Below are 19,662 nucleotides of genomic sequence, written 5' to 3'. Positions count from 1 at the left end.
AAATCACAGAGCCTGTGGTAGTCTGTGGAGACCATGTTGAGAACCTCTCATCTAGCCCATTCTCCTCTGTTTCACAAATGATGAAACCAAGTCTCAGAGAGGAGAAACATATGATACAATACGCAACAGATTTGGGATTTGAACACCTTACATCTTCTGATTCCAAATCCAGTCATTCTCAGGAGGCCATAAGTTCCTTTTCCCTGGAGATCTTTAAGGAGAGGATGGAAAACCATTTATCAGTTTGGTTTTAGAGGAGATGATTGGAAGTTGTGGACATAACTACATGGTTTCTGAAATCCCTCTGACCTCTGAGATTCTGCGAGCCATTTCTACTATGCTACACATAGTAATCATAAAAATAGCTGATACATTTAGTGTTTTAAGGATTACAATGCACTTTATTTGCATTATCTTATTTGATACTCACAGCAAATGTGTGAGGTAGGTGCTGTGGGTCTTGCTAAGCTCACTTTTTTACAGTTGGGAAAATGGAATTTCAGAGAGGTTGAACAAAAAATAACAAGATAATTATTCACGAAGTTTTCTTAAGTGGTGGTTTTCATTTTTTTAATAATAATACCAATGGTAGTTTTACACTTATATAGCACTTTACATTTGGTGGATTGGAAAGTTTATGATCTATATTCATGCATTAAATGAACAAGAAATAGAAAAGAAGACAATGGAAGGGGGGCATGATGGAACTTCTGGGAAAGGTAAGGACACCTGATGGTTGAATTTTTTGGGGGAGGAAATGGGGACATTTAGGTAGCAGTAGGAAATTGCTAAGTACTATCTATGCCAAGGAAACTATGTAATAAAGACATGAAAGGTGAGAATCAAGGACTTTATCTGCTACGAAATAGAGTAACTAAGGCAATGGGGAGTTCTGAGCCGCTGGTGGCCTGTGGGAGAAATCTAAAGAAGTCAGAAAAAACAAATAGCAAAGGATCTCAATTCAACTGTGTCCAGTTGAGATCGTGTCTGTTTTTTTGTTTCTGTCATGAGCAATCAACAAGATTGAATATACTAGAGGTAAATTGGTGTCCCTCCTAGAGGAGGTTATGGGAATAGAGATTCACTTCTCCGCTGTCCAGCTTAGCAAGTGAAGACTAAGGCTTACTCTGAGGACTAATTGTACAGATGCAAGAGGAAATAAAAAATGAAAAGGAGGTTACGGGAATAGAGGGGAATCCAAACCAAGGGGTCTGAAGATGAGGAGGCAGGAAGCAGGAAGAATGTATTGTAGAGGAGTAGAGGAAGAAGAAGTCACTTTAAGCACTTTGAAATGCATAATCCTTAGGAAGTTCTTTCCATGGAAGAAAGATCTGAGATTTCTAAGGAAGAGTATCTGAACTGAACTGAACAAGGGGGATTCACAGATGCCACCAAGAGTGAGGGCATCTGTTCCCAGCCTCAGGAAGAAGATACCTGTTGCGATGGCATGTGACTTCCCACTAGGAACTATGGAAGCAGCCATATGTCAAACTGACATTTCTGATAAGGAGGCTTAGTATTTCCTTAGGCATTCATTTAGGAAGGGACAGGGAGCCTCTGGAGACTTGTCAAGCTTACTAACCCTTGGTATACTGCCAGAAGGAACCTAGAAAGAGTTTCTAGGTATTATGAATCACACAGAGAATGACACAGAGCCTAGGAGGGACCTCAGGGACTATCCAATCCAAAAAAGGGAAGCCATTATTTCTAATGTCAGCCCATTTCACATTTGGCTATATTTCTAATTATTAGGAAGTTGTTGCCCCTCCCCCCACATCAGTCCTTAGTTTGGCATCTTTCACCCATTGCTCTTGGCTCTGTTCTTAAAGTCTAAATAGCATAATCTCTTTTCCAGATGACAACCCTTTAAATCCTTGGATGCAGCTATCCTGTCCCTACTCTCCCTTTTGTTTCCACATTAAGCACCCCCAATTTCTTCATCTGATCCCACCTCCCTTCTTTGAATCATCTTCCATTTATCAACGTCCTTCTTAAACTGGGGTGCTCAGGACTGAACACATGTATGTTGGCAGAGCAACTGTGATCTCCTAAAGGTTGGAAACAAGACATCTCTTAGAATACATTAAGATCCTTTTTTGTTGTTGTTTAGTTGTGTCTGACTCTTCATGACCCCATTTGGGGTTTTCTTGGCAAAGATACTGGAGTAGTTTGCTATTTCCTTCTCCAATACATTTTACAGATGGGGAAACAGAAGCAAACAGGGTTAGGTGACTTGTTCAGAGTCACACAGCTAGTAAGTGTCAGAGGTTAGATTTGAACTCAGGAGTCTTCATGACTTCAGGCCCTGTGCTCTATCCACGATGCTATCCAACTTTACAGCACACTGCTGACCCATATTGAGCTTAAAACTCACTAAAATCTTGGGCTCTTTTTCAGATAAAATGCTATCTAGTCTCTTCTCTCTCATCTTGTACCTGTAAAGTCACTTTTATTTAAAACTAATTTATCCCTTTTGGATTTTGTCTTATTAGATCCAGCCCAGTGCTCTAGCCTGTCAAGTTCTTTTTGGATCTTGACTTTGTCATCTAACATATTCACTCTCCCTCTTGACTTTGTATCATCTGAGAATGTACATGCTATTTATGGTTTTATCCATGTCTTTGTTAAAATCGGCTCCTAGTTCTATCCCACATCGTGCTGGTTGTTTTCCTTTGGCTGCTTCCCAGCTTAACCTTAGATCCTCAATTCCAAGTGGGAGCAATGATATAAAGAGGCCTTAAGGGTCAAAGTTCTTCAGTTTCCAGTATATGACTTCCTTTCTAAGGCTAAACATGACCAGATGGCAATTCATTTGAAAGTAAATGGAGATTTTAATGAGGGATAAACTCAGGATGAGGCAACAATTTGATGAGATAACCAAGAAAGCTGATGAAACCTAAGGCTGCAAGGAAAATTGTAATCACCAAATCTTAGAATTGGAAAGGACCTCAGTAGCCAGCAAGTACAGCTTGTGACTGGGTGGTGCAGTGGATGAAGTACTGGGTACAACTCATGACTAGGTGGTGCAGTGGATGAAGTACTGAGATCTCCAGTCAAGAAGACTTGAGTTTAAATTCCATTTCCTGGAGTCATTAACTGTATGACTCTGGGCATGTCCCTTAACATTTGCTGCCTCAGTTTTCTTCTCTGTAAAATGAGGATAACAATGGTAACTACTCCCAGGGTTGCTAACATAAAATAAGATTTGTAAAGTGTTTTGAAAATGTAAAATGTTAGCTATGATTATTATTATTAATGATGATGATTACTAAAAAGTATGTCCATTATAACGTCCCTGATAAGTAGTCATCTGGCCTTTATTTGGAGGCCCCCAGTGAATAGCCATCCAGTTCCTCCTAAGGCAGCCTGTTCTGCTTTGGGAGGTCCAAATGATCATTACAGGAAGTCTAAACTTGTCTCTTTGCCACTTCCATGCAATGATCTTGACTCTGCCTTCTTTTTTGGTTGTTCCTCCTTCATTCCCAAAGAGGAAGGATGACATCAGGAGGATGATGTCCTGACTTGCAGGTGAATTGGATTTAAGTGAGGCAAGGCTGTGCAAAGTCATCAACCTCAATCTTTTCTCCAGAGTCATCAGAGTTCAGCGGCAAGACAAAAGTCAAGACTGACGATGACCCAGCTTTGCCTTCTAGATTCAAATAAAACAAGTGGAATCCATCTTCCACACAGTAGTCATTTAAATACTAGAAGATATAGTCATCATGTCCTCCCTTCAATATTCTCTTCTCCAGATTAAACATTTCCATTTTCTCCAACCAATTACCATATGGCATAGACTCAAGACTTTACTGTTCAGGTTGTCTTCCCTGGACACACTCTCACTTAAAAAATTTGTTCTTAGATTGTAGTGGTCAATCAGTCAGTCAACAAGTATTTATTAAGTGCCTATAATATGCCAGGCACTACATAGAAAGGCAAAAAGAACTGCTCTCAAGGAGCTTCTATTCTAATGGGAGAGGCAACATGGAAATAACTAAGTACATACAATATATCTACAGTATAAATTGAAACACAATGTTCTAGATGTTGTCTGTACCAGAGTGTGTCAGGATTATCACCTTATTCCTGGATGCTCTCCCTCTTTTAATGCTACCCAAGTCAGACCATAGCTCAAAGACGACTGTGTTTAGTTCTAACTGAGACCTTGGAAAGCAGTGAAAGGTTGACAAACCAGATAAATGAAAGGCCTTTATTTCCTACCATATGTAAATTGATCAGAAGAACTAAGGATGGATAGCATAGAGGAGAAAAAAACCTGGAGAGAACATGATAACCCTTTTAAAGTGTTGTCATGTGAAAAAGGAAGAGATTTTCTCTGCTTGTCCTTGGGAGAGGTAGAACAAGGAAAGAGAGGAAGCTGCATAGACAGATTTAGTCTTGTTTTAAAGGAAAATACTAGTGATATTTAATGCCTTAGGAGGTAGAGGGTGCCTCCCAGAGATGGAATGGTAAGTGTTTAACAACTGACTGAAAAAAAAAAAAAAGAGAATTCATGACTCAGTTTTAAATTTAATCTGTATTACTTAATTTTCTCTATGGTTTTCTTAAATCTAGACAATCAAAATAAGAAATCAAACCTGATTTATTGCACTTGTCAGGTTCTGAGGTATAAATGCGCACACTGAAAACTTCACAATTGTCTCTTGTGAACCTGGGTGAGCTGGCTCTAGCACGTCCCCCTGCCCCCTCATTGGGAGACTTCAGACAATACTGTAAGGAAGATTCTCTCAGTTCTAACTTAGGCCAGGTGTCCTGAGAGGGCCTTTCCAGCTAGGAGAGTCTGTGTTTCTCTGACACTGCAAACCTTAACATGCTATGAACATTCCAAGTGATAACATTATTGTATGTGTACACGGAAGTCAGGATTTGAGTAGGTTTGGTGCGAGGTTGGTTAGTCCCTACAACAATTCTGCGAATCCCAAGAGGCATCATTGTCCCCATTAAACAGATTAAGAAATGAGGACTCAGAGATTTTAAGCAATTTGTCAAAGGGTGTAGAGTTAATGAGTGGCAGAATTGGGTTCTTAGGATGATGGATTTAGAACTGGAAAGGTCCTTAGAGATTATTGAGACCAAATCTTTCATTTTACATATGAGGATAGTGAGGCCCAGAGAGGTTAAGGGACTTGCTCAGGGTCACACAGTTAGCAAACGTCTGAGGTGGTATTTGAACCCAGGTCTTCCTGACTAGGAGGTAGTTAGGTGGTACTTCAGATAGAGTATTGGGCCTGGAGTCAAGAAGATTCATCTTACTGAGTTCAAATAAGTCACTTACTAGCTGTGTGACCATGGGCAAGTCACTTAACCCTGTTTGCCTCAGTTTCTTCTTCTGTAAAATAAGCTGAAGAAGGAAATGGCAAACCCCTCTAATATCTTTGCCAAGAAAAACACAAATGAAGTCACAAAGAGCCAGACATGACTGAAAAACAACTGAACAACAAAACTTAACAGACTCCAGACCCAGCACTTTGACTGTGTAGCCTCTTTTCAGACTCCTTTTAACTAGCTATATTAGTGTCACATAGAGACTGCTGCTTTACGTTAGGGGGTCTTCCTAGAAGATCTTCAGAATTATTTATAAAAGGAGAATCAGTGGCAAGCTCTCCACTTTTAAGTCTTATGTTTCATATATGCCTTTCAAAACCACACGTATTTAGGGTCCCCTGGGCAAAGGTATTTTAGCTTGTTTCTGCACTGTCCATTGTCTGTGATAACTGACAGATGACAGGTATCAGTTGGATGAGGCAGGTTCATTGCTAGCCAGTCCAGGGGCCTATACTGAGTCATGCAGAAATAAATCAATTTGTTTATTCTGCAGAAAAACATCCCATAATTAGGCAGAAAAGATAAGTTTGGGCTGAACATTAGACTAGATTGCTGCATTAGTGAGAACAGGAGTTGTATATATTATAACTATTAAGGAAATCCTGTCAGTTCTCCAATATCTATTCTAATGGATGAGACTTGTCACATATTATCCAAATAGCACATAAAAATAATTTGTATTTTATGTGGAAATATAGTGATTATTATTATTTTTAGTAATAGAGTCAACCATCCAAATATGTGTGGTTATATACAAAATATAAGAGTTTGTACTTCTCAAGCTTATACCTATTGAATGGTGGGAAAGGAGATTACTAAGAGGGGATTTTAGGGTAAAAACTCAATGATCCTGAGACATAAAAATTTATTAAGAAGACTAAACAATGATATTTTATCCCAAACTTCTGCTGGGCTCCACATGTACCAATTTGGCACCCCCCCCATTCACCCAATACTCCAAACAAGTAGTTTAATGTTTATTTGATGAAGTCAAAACTCAGTGTCACAAAATTTGGGCCAGGATTAAAATTTAAAATGTTAGTAATATCTAAGACTGAGCTTGTACTCCTCCTATAAAGAGGGCTTTCAGTAAAGTCAGTGAGAACTTTTCATGAAGCTAAGATCTCTTTGGTTGTGGGTCATAGACATAGTTCAGCTTTTAGATCATAATTAGTTTGGCCTCTAATATTTGCTTTGAAATTTAGCTATTTCCCCAGCCCAATTTCTTCACCAGAACTGTTCACCAGAGAATTGTTTACCAGAGATGATGTTCAGAGACTGTAAAATATGTAAATTTCTACAAGCAGTAGATAAGAGGCACTAAATAGAATGAATAAATCCAGAAAAAGTCCTTGACAGGGTGGCAGAAGATGTGACTTCATAATAATGAAAATTAGTCTTAATTGTGTGGGGACTGATCATTATTATGGGCAATTTAACCACGTACTGAAAATATGTGGACTTTTTGTTCTGGACAAATTTTTGAGTAAAAACTTCAGAGTTGAAATATTTCCCATGTTTTTCCACAAATGTTCTGGAAATGACACTGTATGTCAGAGATGTCAGATTTAGTGGCTACTCCATCACTTGTGCCAAGGATTTTTGGATGTGGCCATCAGAATGACTTCTGTTAATTTGGATAGTGGCAATCTCCTATGTGCAGTGCATAAAAAGTAAATAGTTAAAGAATCCAAGACTGAAACCCAAGTTTCTTATCAGAGAAGTATAGCCAATGCTAGCATGGATGACTGTATTTATGGAAATAACTAGGCTGGAAGGACCTTGAAAGTTTGTATTCATTCAGGCAGGAACATACGCCTGAATCCATATTCCTTTCTAGCTGTCCGGATAAGGGCAAGGGGATTGTTTTCTCAAAGGTCACCAATGACCTCTTAATGACTAAATCCAATGACTTTTTTTTCAATCATGATACTCATTAACCTTTGTGTAGCTTTTTGGCACTATTGGCCACCTGCTCCCTTCCTATACTCCCTCCTAGCTTGGCTTTTATCATACCGTTCTCTCCTCTTGTTTGTTTGTTCATTTTATTCTCTAACCTGTCTGACCATTTTCCGGTTTCATTTATTTTTCCATTTTTAGGTTCTACTCTTTCTTCCACCTCCTGAGTGTAGGTGTCCCTTCCACGGTGTTTCCCTAGGCCATCTTCTTTTTCTCTGTATAAATTTTCTTTCTTGGTGGTTTCATCTATTTTTTTTTAACAAGTTCAATTATTTCTATATAGATGACTTCCAAACACACATATGTTTTGTCCTAATCTCTCTCTTGAATTTGTCCTGTGTCTCTAACTGCCTTCTAGATTTCTCCACCTGAATCTCCTGTCATCACCTCAAAGTCAACATGTATACAACTGAATTTATCCGCTCTCTCTCTAAAATGGCTCCTTTCTAAATCCTCATTTTCAGCTATTGTATCACCATTATCCCAGGCACTGAAATTGAATATGATGGAGATATCTTTGGCTCTTCTCTCTCCCTTTCTTTGCCCTTTCATATCTGAATTGTTGCACAGTTTTGGGTTTTTTTTTTTTAAGATTTGGTCTCCATGATATCTCTTGTATACATCATCTTATTCCCTACTCATACTGCTATCATTCTAGTTCAGACTCTCATTACCTCTTGCTTGGATTATTACCAAAAAATCAAAACTTATTTCCATTGTTCTACTCTAAATCATCATGCACAAAGTTACACAATCTCCCTAAAGCACCTGTCTGATCATTTAGTAGAATGGAAATCCCTTGTGGGGGGTAGCTGTTTTGCATTTGTGTCCCTGATACTTGACATGTTTTGGAAAGTAGTAGGCACTTAATAAATGCTTGATGATTTACTGATTGATGCTACTACCCTTCTCAAAAAGCTCCAGCAGTTTTGCATTCTCTAAGGAATAAAATATAAATTCAGCTTAGCATTTAAGATCCTCTACAATCTGGCCTCAGCTACATTGCTAAATTTCACACATTTCATTGTTCCAACAAAATTTGACTACTACTTGTTCTATGAGCATGATTTTCCATCTTTCATATCCATGTATTTTCACAAGCAATCCTCTTCACCTCTGCTTTTCAGAATTCTCTCTTCCATCAACATTTAGCTGAAATGTCACCTTCTCTGGTAAAGACTTCCTTGATCCTGCACCTGAAAGTGTTCTTGTCCTCAAATTTTCCTGGATCATTTTATTTTATTCTTTTGAAAATAATCATTATTTTTTCAATTAATAAGCATTCATTTTTGTTTTCCCCTTTCACTCCCACTAGGAAGAAAGGAAGGAAGGAAGGAAAGAAGGAAGGAAGGAATGATGAGTATAACTGTAGGCAAGCAAAACACATGCCCATATTAGCTATATGTGAAAATGCATTTCTCATTCTGAATAAGAGTAATCATCATCATAATTATTAATAACCATTTGTTATCTCTTTGTCATGAGGAGCGGTGTTTTTCTTTGTTCTTTTTTCTTTTTCAGGTTTCACTCTGCTTTGTTATTACTGAGAACACAGGCTGTCCATCCAAGGAAGGGGAAGCCCACTACCTGGTTAAGTCGACCAGGCAGCTTTCAGGGTCTACACTGGGAGACTAATGTGAAGAAGGGAGGAAAGAATGTCACATTTGGGGGAAGAATGTGGGAAGGGCTGGCAGGTCCATGAGCCTGGAAAGGCAGGTGGAAGGAATACTGTGGAGGCCTTTAAATGCCAGGCTGAGCACCTTGGAGTAGATCCTAGAAGGAAGAGGGAGTCACTGAATGTCTTTGAGTCCAGGTGGGACACAGTCAAATCTGTCCCTGCGGGAGATGACTGGTAACTGGAAGGCCCAGGCCAGGCCACTGGGGAAGGGCTAGGCTCTCACTTCTTTTTTCTCTGGATGACAATCCAGCCATCTTCAGCAGCTTCATGCCCAAGGGAAACCAGGCTAGAGGCAGATGATGGACCAGTCTGGGCACCACAGGGTAGGGCAGGTGTCTCCCTGCTGTCAGTCACCTCCATTTCCTCATCTCCCCCATCTAATTCTTCCTCCTGGTCTGAGTCATCATTGGTTTGGTCAACTGTCTGGGCCTCCCTAGATTTGACATCCTTCTGCTTCTGGCTCATGAGTGATGAACTGTCTCAGCAAGGGTTCCTCACCACTCTGGCAGTATTTGAACATTGTCTGGAGCTGCCTAGGGCAGGCTTCCACCTTCTACCAGAGCGTCAGATTCGGTGCTCATGATGTCAGCCAGGAAGTCCTCCACCTCATCCTGCTCCAAGTCAGTATTCTGGACAAAATAGTCCCGGATGGCTCTCTGGAGCCACAGGGCCTTTCTGCGGCTGTGGGCCCCCCCGAAGCTATTTTCCACGGTGGTCTGCAGCGCCGTCCAGGCCTCCAGCACTGCCCCAACACTGGTGCCAAACAAGGCCCAAGCCTGCTCTGCAGACACCGCCATGTCCAACCCCACCGCTGCCAGTCCCAAGAGCAGTGTTTTTCTTTATTGGGGTTCTAGAATCATGGTTGACCATTTAATTGATCAGAATTCTTAAGTGTTTCAAAATTGTTTTTATAATATTGATTTTAGAGTGCAATTACTCTTCTGGTCCTATTCAGTTCATTCTGTTTCAGTTCTTTTCACGCCTTTTCAAAATCTTTGTGCATTCCATGAGTTTCTGGCATTACAAGACTGACTACTCAGTCACCTACTACACCTTCCTACTCAATAGACTCCAGCAGTTCTCAGCTGCCATCAGGATCAAATATAAAATCTTCCCTTTGGTGTTAAAATTCTCATTAATCCATTCCCTTCCTACTTTACAGTCTTCTTACCCCTTACACTCTCATCCCCTCTCTCCTTCCCCATTGCCATACTTTGGGATGTGTTGACCCTGACCTCCTTGTTGTCCACCTCTTGAATAGTGACATTTTCCACCAACTACTGCCCGTGCTTATAACTCTTTCCCTGCTCATCTCCACCTCCTGACTTCTCTGGTTTCCTTCAAGTCTCAGGTGAAGTACCACTTTCTGCAGGAAGCCTTTCCCAGACCTACTTAGTGGTAGCACTTTCCCTCTGAGATCATCTCCAGTTTATGTTGTATAGATCCTGTTTGTACAGTCATCTCCCCTATTAGACTGTGATCTCCTTGAGAACAGAGAGAGGGTTTTTTTGTCCTTCCTTTCAATCCCACTGCCTGACGCATAGCAGTCACTTAATAAATGCTTGTTCACTTACTGATTGACTCCCATTCATATATCATAACTTGTTCCGCTGTTCTCCAACTGATGGGATCATTTTGTATGATAGCTCCTTTGACCCATCACAGTCCACTTCATATTATACTTAAGTTTCTTTGAGCTCATCTGGTATCATTTCCCAGTAGATGCAAGGTTCTTAAGGAATTCCTATTTTCATTCCTGTATCATTTTATTTTTATATCATTAGTATCTAGTACTGTGCCTTGCACACAAAATCATAGGATTTAGAGTTGAAAAGAACAGTAGAAGTCTTCTTGACAAACACCAAACTGGGGCCCAGAAATGTTAAATAACTTGTACACGATTGTACAGACAATAAATGGGAAAACAGGATTTGAACTCAATTTCCTTTATTCTAAGCATTTTTCCCCATTGTAACAATATTTTCTCCCTCATAGTAAACCCTTAATAGTGTTTGTTGAATGAATGAATGAATGATTGAATTTCATGCCAAATGCAACTTATTATCCAGAAGTCTTTACTTTTTCAGAAATTAAATGCTTCTTCAATTTTTCATTCTGGTGTGTAGGTCACTCTATACTATGCCAGTGAAATTAACACTAAATCTATTAGGTCCTGCTAAGCTGGAAAGACTTTGAGGATGGACCCAATAGTAGATAGCCTGAGGGCCAGCCTAGCTGTGTGCAGAGACTTTTAACCTGAAAAGTGGTCACAAACTGATGAGTGTTTTTTTTTTTTTTTTGGGAGGTAGGTACAATGGGGACTGTAACAACTCATGTAAATCTACCACTTTTAAACTTTTTGAAGTATAGTATAGACAAAGTCAGGTGCCTCTCAGTTTTCTGTTCTTAAGAAGGAATAGTTTCTCTCGTCTTTCTTCACAATTTTGCTCTTCATTTAATTATCTTTTTAGATTTCTGAACTGTACCAATCTGAGAAAAAGGTTCTAAGTGGAAAGAGCAGTGATGTCACATCAAAAGATCAGGACAAGTCACTTAAACTCTTGGCAAATCAGTTTTCCAGTCTATAAGATATGATAAAAACATTTGAACTACTAGTCTCACAGGTTTGTGGGAGAAAGTCACTTTGTAAACTTTAAAAAGCTATAGAAGAGTGAGATTTTCTTTTTAAATTCTGAATAGGTAGCATTTATATAAGCACTGCGCTTATTTTCTTATTTGATACTTAAAATATTTGATCAATATAGCAACCCTGTAAGGTATGTGACATTAATCCCATTTTACAGATGACAGAGGCATATAGTGGTTAAGTGACTAGCCCATAGTCACACAGCTAATAATTTGAATAAGAATTTGAAAGCAGGTCTTCCTAACTCCAAGTCCAGCACTTCTTCTAGTTGTACCCCCTAACTGTCTCCAGTCAACCTTCTGAAGCTTTGGTTTCCTCTTCTCTTAAGCGAGAACAGGGCCATCTCCAGTTGTCCTGATCTGTGTCTTGCCACTGAACCCAGATGGTTCTGGAGGAGAAAATGAGGCTGGTGATTTTGCACATCCTTGCCTCACTTAAATCCAATTCACTTGCAAGTCATGACATCTCCTTCCAGATGTCATGGCCCTTTTCAAAGGACAAACAAAAACAATCTTAAGTGAGAAGCAGGACTAGATGACTTCTAGGATCCCTTTCATCTCCAAATCAATGATCCAATGATCTCTAATTACATTCCAGTTCTAAAGGTCTATGTCTCTATAGTTCTCTGGAAGAGCAGAGTCTATAGAGTTCTAAAGGCATGCGAATTAAAATAATCTGAGAAGTGTTGCAACTTTCTCAGATGAAAAAAAGATATTTGTTATAGGTCCTGGAAATTTATCCACTGGTATCAAACAATCAACAAGCCTACATACAATTAAACACCTACTATACTCTAGATACTGTGCTAGACACTGGGGATGCAAAGAAAGAAAACAAAATAGTCCCTGCTCCCCAGGTCTTTCCATTTCACTAGAGGAGAAAACACATACATATGCAAATATACATTTACAAAATACATAGATGATCATTTGAAAAAATTGGAAAATTGGCAATGGTAGGCAGGAGAAGGTACTAATAGCTGGGGTCATATGGAAAGCCTTAATATAGAAGGGTAATACTTGAGCTAAGTTTTGAAGGAAACTGACTGTTTCCAGAGGTGTAGCGGGGAGGAGGGACTGTCTTCCTGGCATAGGAGAAGGTCAATGCTAAGGCACAGAGGTAGGAGATGGAGTTTTAGGTATGTGGAGCAGTAAGAAGGCCAGTCTGACTTGACCATAGTGTCAGAAGGGAAATAATGCATAATAAAATTGGAAATGTATAATAAAACAGGCTTAAATTATGGTATACGATCATGATGGAATACAGCTGTGCTTTAAGAAATGGTGAGCATGATGATCTTAGAAAATCATGGAAAGACTTGCATGAAATAATGAAGAATGAAATCAGTAGAGCCAAGAGAAGGTTGCATATAGTAACAGCAATATTGTTTTAAGGACAGCTTTGAAGAATTGAGTCATTTTGATTATTCTAAATATCCAGATTAACTACAAGGGACCTCTGAAGGAAGATGCTGTCTGTATCCAAAGAAAGAAATGACACACACATATACATATACATATTTGTGTCTAATGGTAGTGATCTCTAGGGTGGGAGGGAAAAAAAAAGAAATTACATGATAAAGTTATATTTTTAAAAGAAATAGCAAATTGTACTCAATAGTTTTGCTTTTTCATGTGCAATTATCTTTTTATTATTCTATGTTATGGAAATGATTGTTTTATTTCATAAATTAAAAATAAAATAGGGCCAGGTTGTGAAGGATTTTAAATGTCAGAGGATTTGACTGCAGTGGAAATGGGGAGACACTGGTGGTTATAGTGAGATGATCTAATTGCATGGTAAAATATAATTTTGGCACGTTATGAAGGATGGATTGGACCTGGGAGAGACTTGAGGCAGGGAGACGAATTACATAAACCAGGCCTTGAACTAGGATGGTGGCTATGTCAATAGAAGTAAAGGAACCAGTGGGAAAGATGAGATATATTCTAATCTTCTTAACTGGTATTCACCAGGAATCCAACCAGTACCTCTAAGGACTGCCCTATCAGTCTCCTATGCAGAGCCCAGTTTTTTTTTTAACAGAAAGAACGAAGAACTTGAAGCTCTCAAAATTATTATTATCATTATTTTTGTTCTAATCTATCATTTTTAAGGTGCAAAAGAAAGTAATTCTCTTTTGGTTTCCATGCTTATATATTTGGATTGGGGAAGGGGAGTAACTGTATTTACCTTATGCTGGAGGCAAGGAAAATAGAACAAAAGGAGACAAGTTTTTTGTTCAGTCATCCTAACCTTGGTTGATGAGAGTCCACAGTTTGTCATATTAATAAACCCAAAACTGACAGAAAAAGATAAATAAAGAAGATTTGCTCAACAGACTGTGCTCTTCACAGGTAGTGGGAATGAATGAAACTGATCTCCCCATAGTCACTAAAAAGGCTTCTGTTCTTTTTTTGGAATAGCTTTCAAGGTGGAGAAAGAAAATGTGCATCCCATATGGTTTCCTGGTCTCTTGATCTGTGGTTCATTCAGGGAGAGGTTAGCCTCTTAGACAAAGTGATTCTCAGTTCAATGGAAGAGGCTGTGAAAAAGAGTCACTTTTCAAATTGCCACCAGGGAGGATGGGAGCTGATATCTCTTAACGTGTACCCAAAGAATTGGCATTTCTTTTCTTCAAATACAACGAGTCAACAGAAGCAACTTCATTCCTTAGCTTTCTGAGCTAAGTCAGCCTGTTCCAGTGTGTATGTTCCTTTATTAAAAATATCAAATTCAACCAGACTTATTTGAATAAAACATAAATTCATTAGGTTCACTGCAAGGCTTCAGTTTATTCAGTGATAATGAAACTGAAAAATAATTGAACTTGACTGGTGTTAAACACAAGAGAACAAATCCATGCTTCAAGAAAAGCTAGAAATATTTATAGCAGCTTAGAAATGGATAACCAGGATACGAAAAGAGGAACCCAAACGGCTGAAAAGGCTAAAGTGGAAACAGGGGTTTAAAAACTGAGAGCTAATTAATGGGTCTAGTGAGACCATCTTTCAAGTGCTAACCCACTGAAGCATGCTACTGTCAATTCTATATTTTAGGGAAATTTGATTTAAAAGGATTAGGCTGCTAGGACAACTAGGGTAAGTACCATCCTTAGCCAAACATATCAATGGGAAACTCTTCTCAATTCTAGCCAACCATGTGAACTTTCTAAACTAATCCCAAGGTGTCAGAGTGTTGAAGGCAAGGGGTTAAAAGTTCTGCCATTTTAGAGGAAAATACTCCCTACTATGACCATATATTAAAATAATAACAAAACATGTGAGTGAAAATTGAGAAATTTGATCAATCATCCAGATGGTTTCCAAATATCTGAGTGTTACATGTGGAGCAAGTGTTTCAAATATCCAAGTTAGTATTCATGGATGCTAAGCACATGAATGACTGATTGTTCCCCTTGTTAAGGTGATAGCAATGGAAATGATGGATATTACGTAGAGGAGAGAACACTGGTGGTAGAGTCAGAGAATCTGAGTTTAAATCTTGCCTCTGTTGCCTATCACTTATGTGACCTTGGACAAGTCACTTAAATTCTCTGAACCTCAGTTTTTTATCTGTAAAAAAGGGTTTAGGTTCATATGGTTTCTGAGACCTCTTCTGACTCTAAATCTTGGAAAGAGCCTTGGTTCTGGAGTCAGAGGACCTGAGTTCAAAACACAACTCTGATGCTTACCTGTGTGACCTCGTATAAATTATTTAACTTCACTATGCCTCAGTTTCCTCAACTGTAAATTGAGGAGTTGTCCTCTGAAGTCTCTTCCAAATCTATTTCTGTGATTCTTACTCTGAATACTTATAGAATACATTGTTTTGACCACTCATCTGGAAATTCCATTCCACTCAATACAATATAGTATAAGCTCAGAGGTCTAGAATGGGAAAGACTTTGGAAACCAGCTGAGTTCAGTCCTCTCATTTTATTTTTCAGTCATTTTTTCACTTATGTCTGACTCTTTGTGACCTCATTTAGGGTTTTGGTAGAGATACAGAAGTTCCTTCTCCAACTCATTTTACAGAAGAGGAAACTGAGGTAAACAGGATTAAGTGATTTGCCCAGGGTAAGTGTCTGAGGCCAGATTTGAACTCAGATCTTTCAGACTCCAGGACTGGTTCTCTATCCATTCCACCTAATTGCCCACATTTTACAGACAAGGAAACTAAGACCAAGTGACGTTAAGCTTAAATTCATACAGGTTGTAAGCATTAGCAGTAGTATTTGAAACCAGATCTCTCAGTGTTCTACTCACTGTAATACTCTACACACGATACAACTAACATTTATTAAGTACCTGTCATGAGCAAAGAGAAGCAGCATGGAGTAGTGAATAGAGAGTTGGACTTGGAGCCAGTAAGATATGGGCACAAGTCCAGCTTCCGACATATACTGACTGTGTGACCTTGGGCAAACAACCCCTCAGATCTCTAGGCAACTCTAAGACTGTGAATTGCAGATATGCATTAGTAAAGGAAGTGTCTTCACTGACAGTTCCTTACACCAATGAAATTACAGGTGCCTACATAAACAGAAATACCCCTAAACCACAAGACAGATTTCTAAGATTATAAATTATAGAAAAGGTGCCAGTCTGAATTAGTAGAAATTTTTTCATCTGGGAATTCCACATAACAATGAATTAGAATACATTTTCAAAATATTAATTAATTAATTTAAAAAATAGACAACTGCCAAAAGCCAAAAACAAAACCCAGTGGATTCACAGTTCCAATGCCCATTCCTCTATGTGCAAAGTGTGGTTTTAAGCACTGAGAATACAAGATTAAAAAAGAGAGAGAGAGAAAACCAAGCCTCAAGAAGCTTATAATAAAATTGAAGGGAATAAGAAATGTACAAACTAAATATAATAAATTGTAGAATGTCACCAAGGCTAAGAAGAGAGTTAGTTAGCCAAAGTTCTACAAGAAAGTTTCAGGAGGAAGAGCCTCCTGTGTGTGAGGGGGTCTGGGAAGCCTTGGTAAAGAAGAGACACTGGTACTGAAGCTGGTTGAATGGGAATCAAAGGGTTTCTGTAGGTAGAGATTGCAAGGAGTGCTTTGTAAGGATGTGGGATGTGCTACACAAATTCATGGAGGAAGCTGAAGAAATGATATTTCTGAAAAGTACATAGGCTGGATGCTGAAATATGGCTGAAACTTAGAGGGTTTGAAAGAAGACCTAGAAACAGCCTACAATCAGACTCTGAAAGGCTTAAATGCCCAGCTAATATAGTCTATTTTTATTTTGTCCTATAGGCAGTAGGGAGCCAGTGAAGGTTTTTTTTGGAAAGGTGAGTGATGTGGTCAGACCTCTGTTATAGGAAGATTATTTTGGCAGCTGTATTTAGTATAAAAAGGAGAGGAGGAGAAACAGGAGCAAGGAGACCAGTTAAAAGGCTTTTATGGTAAGTCGGGATGAGTAATTAATGTCAGCCACTCAGCTGGTGATTCTGGTAAGTTTGAAAAGAACTGGGTGGTTCAGTTAATTAACTAGTGAATAAACATTTGTTAAGTGCCTACTATGTGCCAAGGACTGTGCTAAGCACTGGGCTAAAAGTTCTGTGCTTTAGCCATCCACCTGAAGCTGTTGGCAGCTGAGCCATCATTTTGGGGCAGGAGTGGCAAACATTACTGGACCTTTATATCAGGGCCAATTGATTTGATTCGGATGGTTCGCTTTGGTGCCTTTTGGTCTCATTGGATTTCCAAAGGAAACCCTCCTTGATACGGATATGTCTTGTCTCTATGTTTCTTCTTCCCCAGGCATTGGATATTTTGTGACAGAATTTGGCACATATCCCATGGGGCAATGAGTTAGTGTCCTGGTAAGGAATAAGTCTGTGATGGAAAGACCTTTCTTGGACTCTGAGATTATATATACAACCGTGTGTTTGAAGGATCCAGACAATGGGAGCCTGAACAGTATATTGGCAGAATGAGAGAGAGAAAGCTGAAGAAATGGTAGTGCCTGGCAATTTGTTGATGTATGAGTATGTCAGAAAAGCAAGAATTAAAGATGACTCAGAGGTTTGGAGCCTGGGGAAGATTATATTGCCATCAATAGAATTAAGAAAGTTGGAAATATGGGTAGGGTTTTTTTTTTTTGGTTACTTTTAGAGGAAGAAGATAGGTTTGATTTTAGCTACATTGAGTTTAAAACACTAACAGGATATTCAGTTTATAGGAGGTAGAAATGAAGGACTAAAAGACATTAGAGAGATTGATGCTAACTATGAATGAATGATTGAATGAATAAGGTATTTATTAAGCACTTACTGTGTACAAAGCACTCAGTTAAATGCTGGGGATATACAGAGAAAAGTAAAACAGTCCCTTTTTTACTTTCATAAGAAGCTTGCATTCTCATAGTAGTCACAACACACGTGGAAAGTTTCAGCTACAAGTTAAATGGAAAGGTCCCATGGTCCTTATGGTGCAGTGGCCAGGTAGATGATAATTCTTCTTCAATGGCATTTCCACTGATAAAATCATGCCATTTTCCAGTGCTGAACCATTTGACTTTGCCAATGACTTTGGTCGTCAATAGATGTGGCTATAGCACCTGCAGGAACAGATTCCAGGCTTCATCATAGGAATTGCTTCTCAGGAAGATGTTATAGACACTGGACTGACAGTATTGTCATTCCCAAGGCTCTTAGATTCAGGGTCTTGGGCTCTCTCCATCTGGGTCTGAGAGGAGATGGTGGTTGAGGTAGTTAGTGGCCTGGTCTACCAAGCACATGCTGTAGCCTATCTCTCCCCCAGGTGCTTCCTATCTCTCCCCCAGGAGCCTTGCTGCTTCAGTCAGGCTGGCCAACCTACCTTTTGGGTGTTGGTTGGCAGTAACTGGTAGGAATGGCTAGCCCCTTCTCTATAGGAGTTGCTTTCCTGGATAATGGCTATGAGGGTTGGTCCTGTATATGCATATTTGTATAAATTTACATATGTATGTGCAATCATTTGTATAAAAGTGATAAATGAAGCCATGGAAATAGATGAAATAACAATGAAAGAGAAGGTAAAGATGAATCAGTCAATACACCAGCATTTATTAAATGTTTATGATATACTAGTCAGGTGCTGGTGTTCGCGAATGACAACAAATGACAAAGACAGTCCTTGTCCTCAAGAAGCTTGTATTCTAATGGGGGAGAAAAGAAAAGAAAGTCAGGGCCATATCTAAGCATACACATATTTAGAATTCTCTCTTTTTTCAAGAAGTCTGAATTATCACTTATATTGCCAGAGTATTTTTTTCATGCATCTCATGTACTCAACTTGCCTATAGGCTCTTAGAGGGCCTATAAGGGATCTATATTTATATTTATTTATCCATCTTTGCATTTTTATCAATGTCTGGTCAGGTACCTTGTTGATACTCATTATATAGTATTAGTATTTGGTACTTGACTCTGAAGGATACGGCACTTTGTTCTATACTACAAGAAGTCTCAGTGAAGATAAGAAAAGGCATCCGAGCTCATCATTTCTTAGAGCACAGTAGCATTCCATCACAATCATATAACACAACTTGTTCAGCCATTCCCCAATTGATGGAGATCCCTGCAATTTCCAGTTCTTTGCTGCCACAAAGAGAGCTGCTATAAACATTTTAGAACATATAGGTTCTTTAAGTTAAAAATAAAATACATGTGAAGAGAAGAAAAGGTATCCGGATATACAGTTTTGACTTTAGAATTCATTTCAGAACCCAAGGAAAGTAATTTGTTGCTGGCACATAACTTCACTGGACTTTTCCATTAAGTTATAAATGGGTTATGATCTGAGGTAGAGGAAGGAATTTCCACACTGGGAATTCCCTATGCTGATGAAACCACAGATTCTTCTGATAATTTACCTATTGCCTATATGGAAGGATGGTCTGATGATAAATGAGATGATATTGAAAACATATTATGTGCCAGGCACTATACTAGCCAAGCTGATTCTACTGGAAAGATTGGAGTAATTTTGCAAGTTTCAAAGATGCCATTTGACAAATTACCTGTCACTGAAA

The 19,662-nt window shown here is 38.9% G+C and overlaps 1 protein-coding gene and 1 pseudogene across 4 annotated transcripts in view; both read right to left on the bottom strand.

The window, feature by feature from the left end:
- The window catches only part of B3GALT1 (beta-1,3-galactosyltransferase 1), a 722,358-nt gene that overhangs the window by 93,440 nt on the left and 609,256 nt on the right, over window positions 1-19,662 (bottom strand). The gene's annotated exons all lie outside the window — the stretch shown is intronic.
- Window positions 3,761-13,021, bottom strand: LOC140505819 (pre-rRNA-processing protein TSR2 homolog pseudogene; annotated as a pseudogene).

Source organism: Notamacropus eugenii, chromosome 5 (genome assembly GCF_028372415.1).
Source record: "Notamacropus eugenii isolate mMacEug1 chromosome 5, mMacEug1.pri_v2, whole genome shotgun sequence".
In the NCBI taxonomy this organism is placed as follows: Eukaryota; Metazoa; Chordata; class Mammalia; order Diprotodontia; family Macropodidae; genus Notamacropus; species Notamacropus eugenii.
This window is presented reverse-complemented; position numbering and strand designations above follow the sequence as displayed.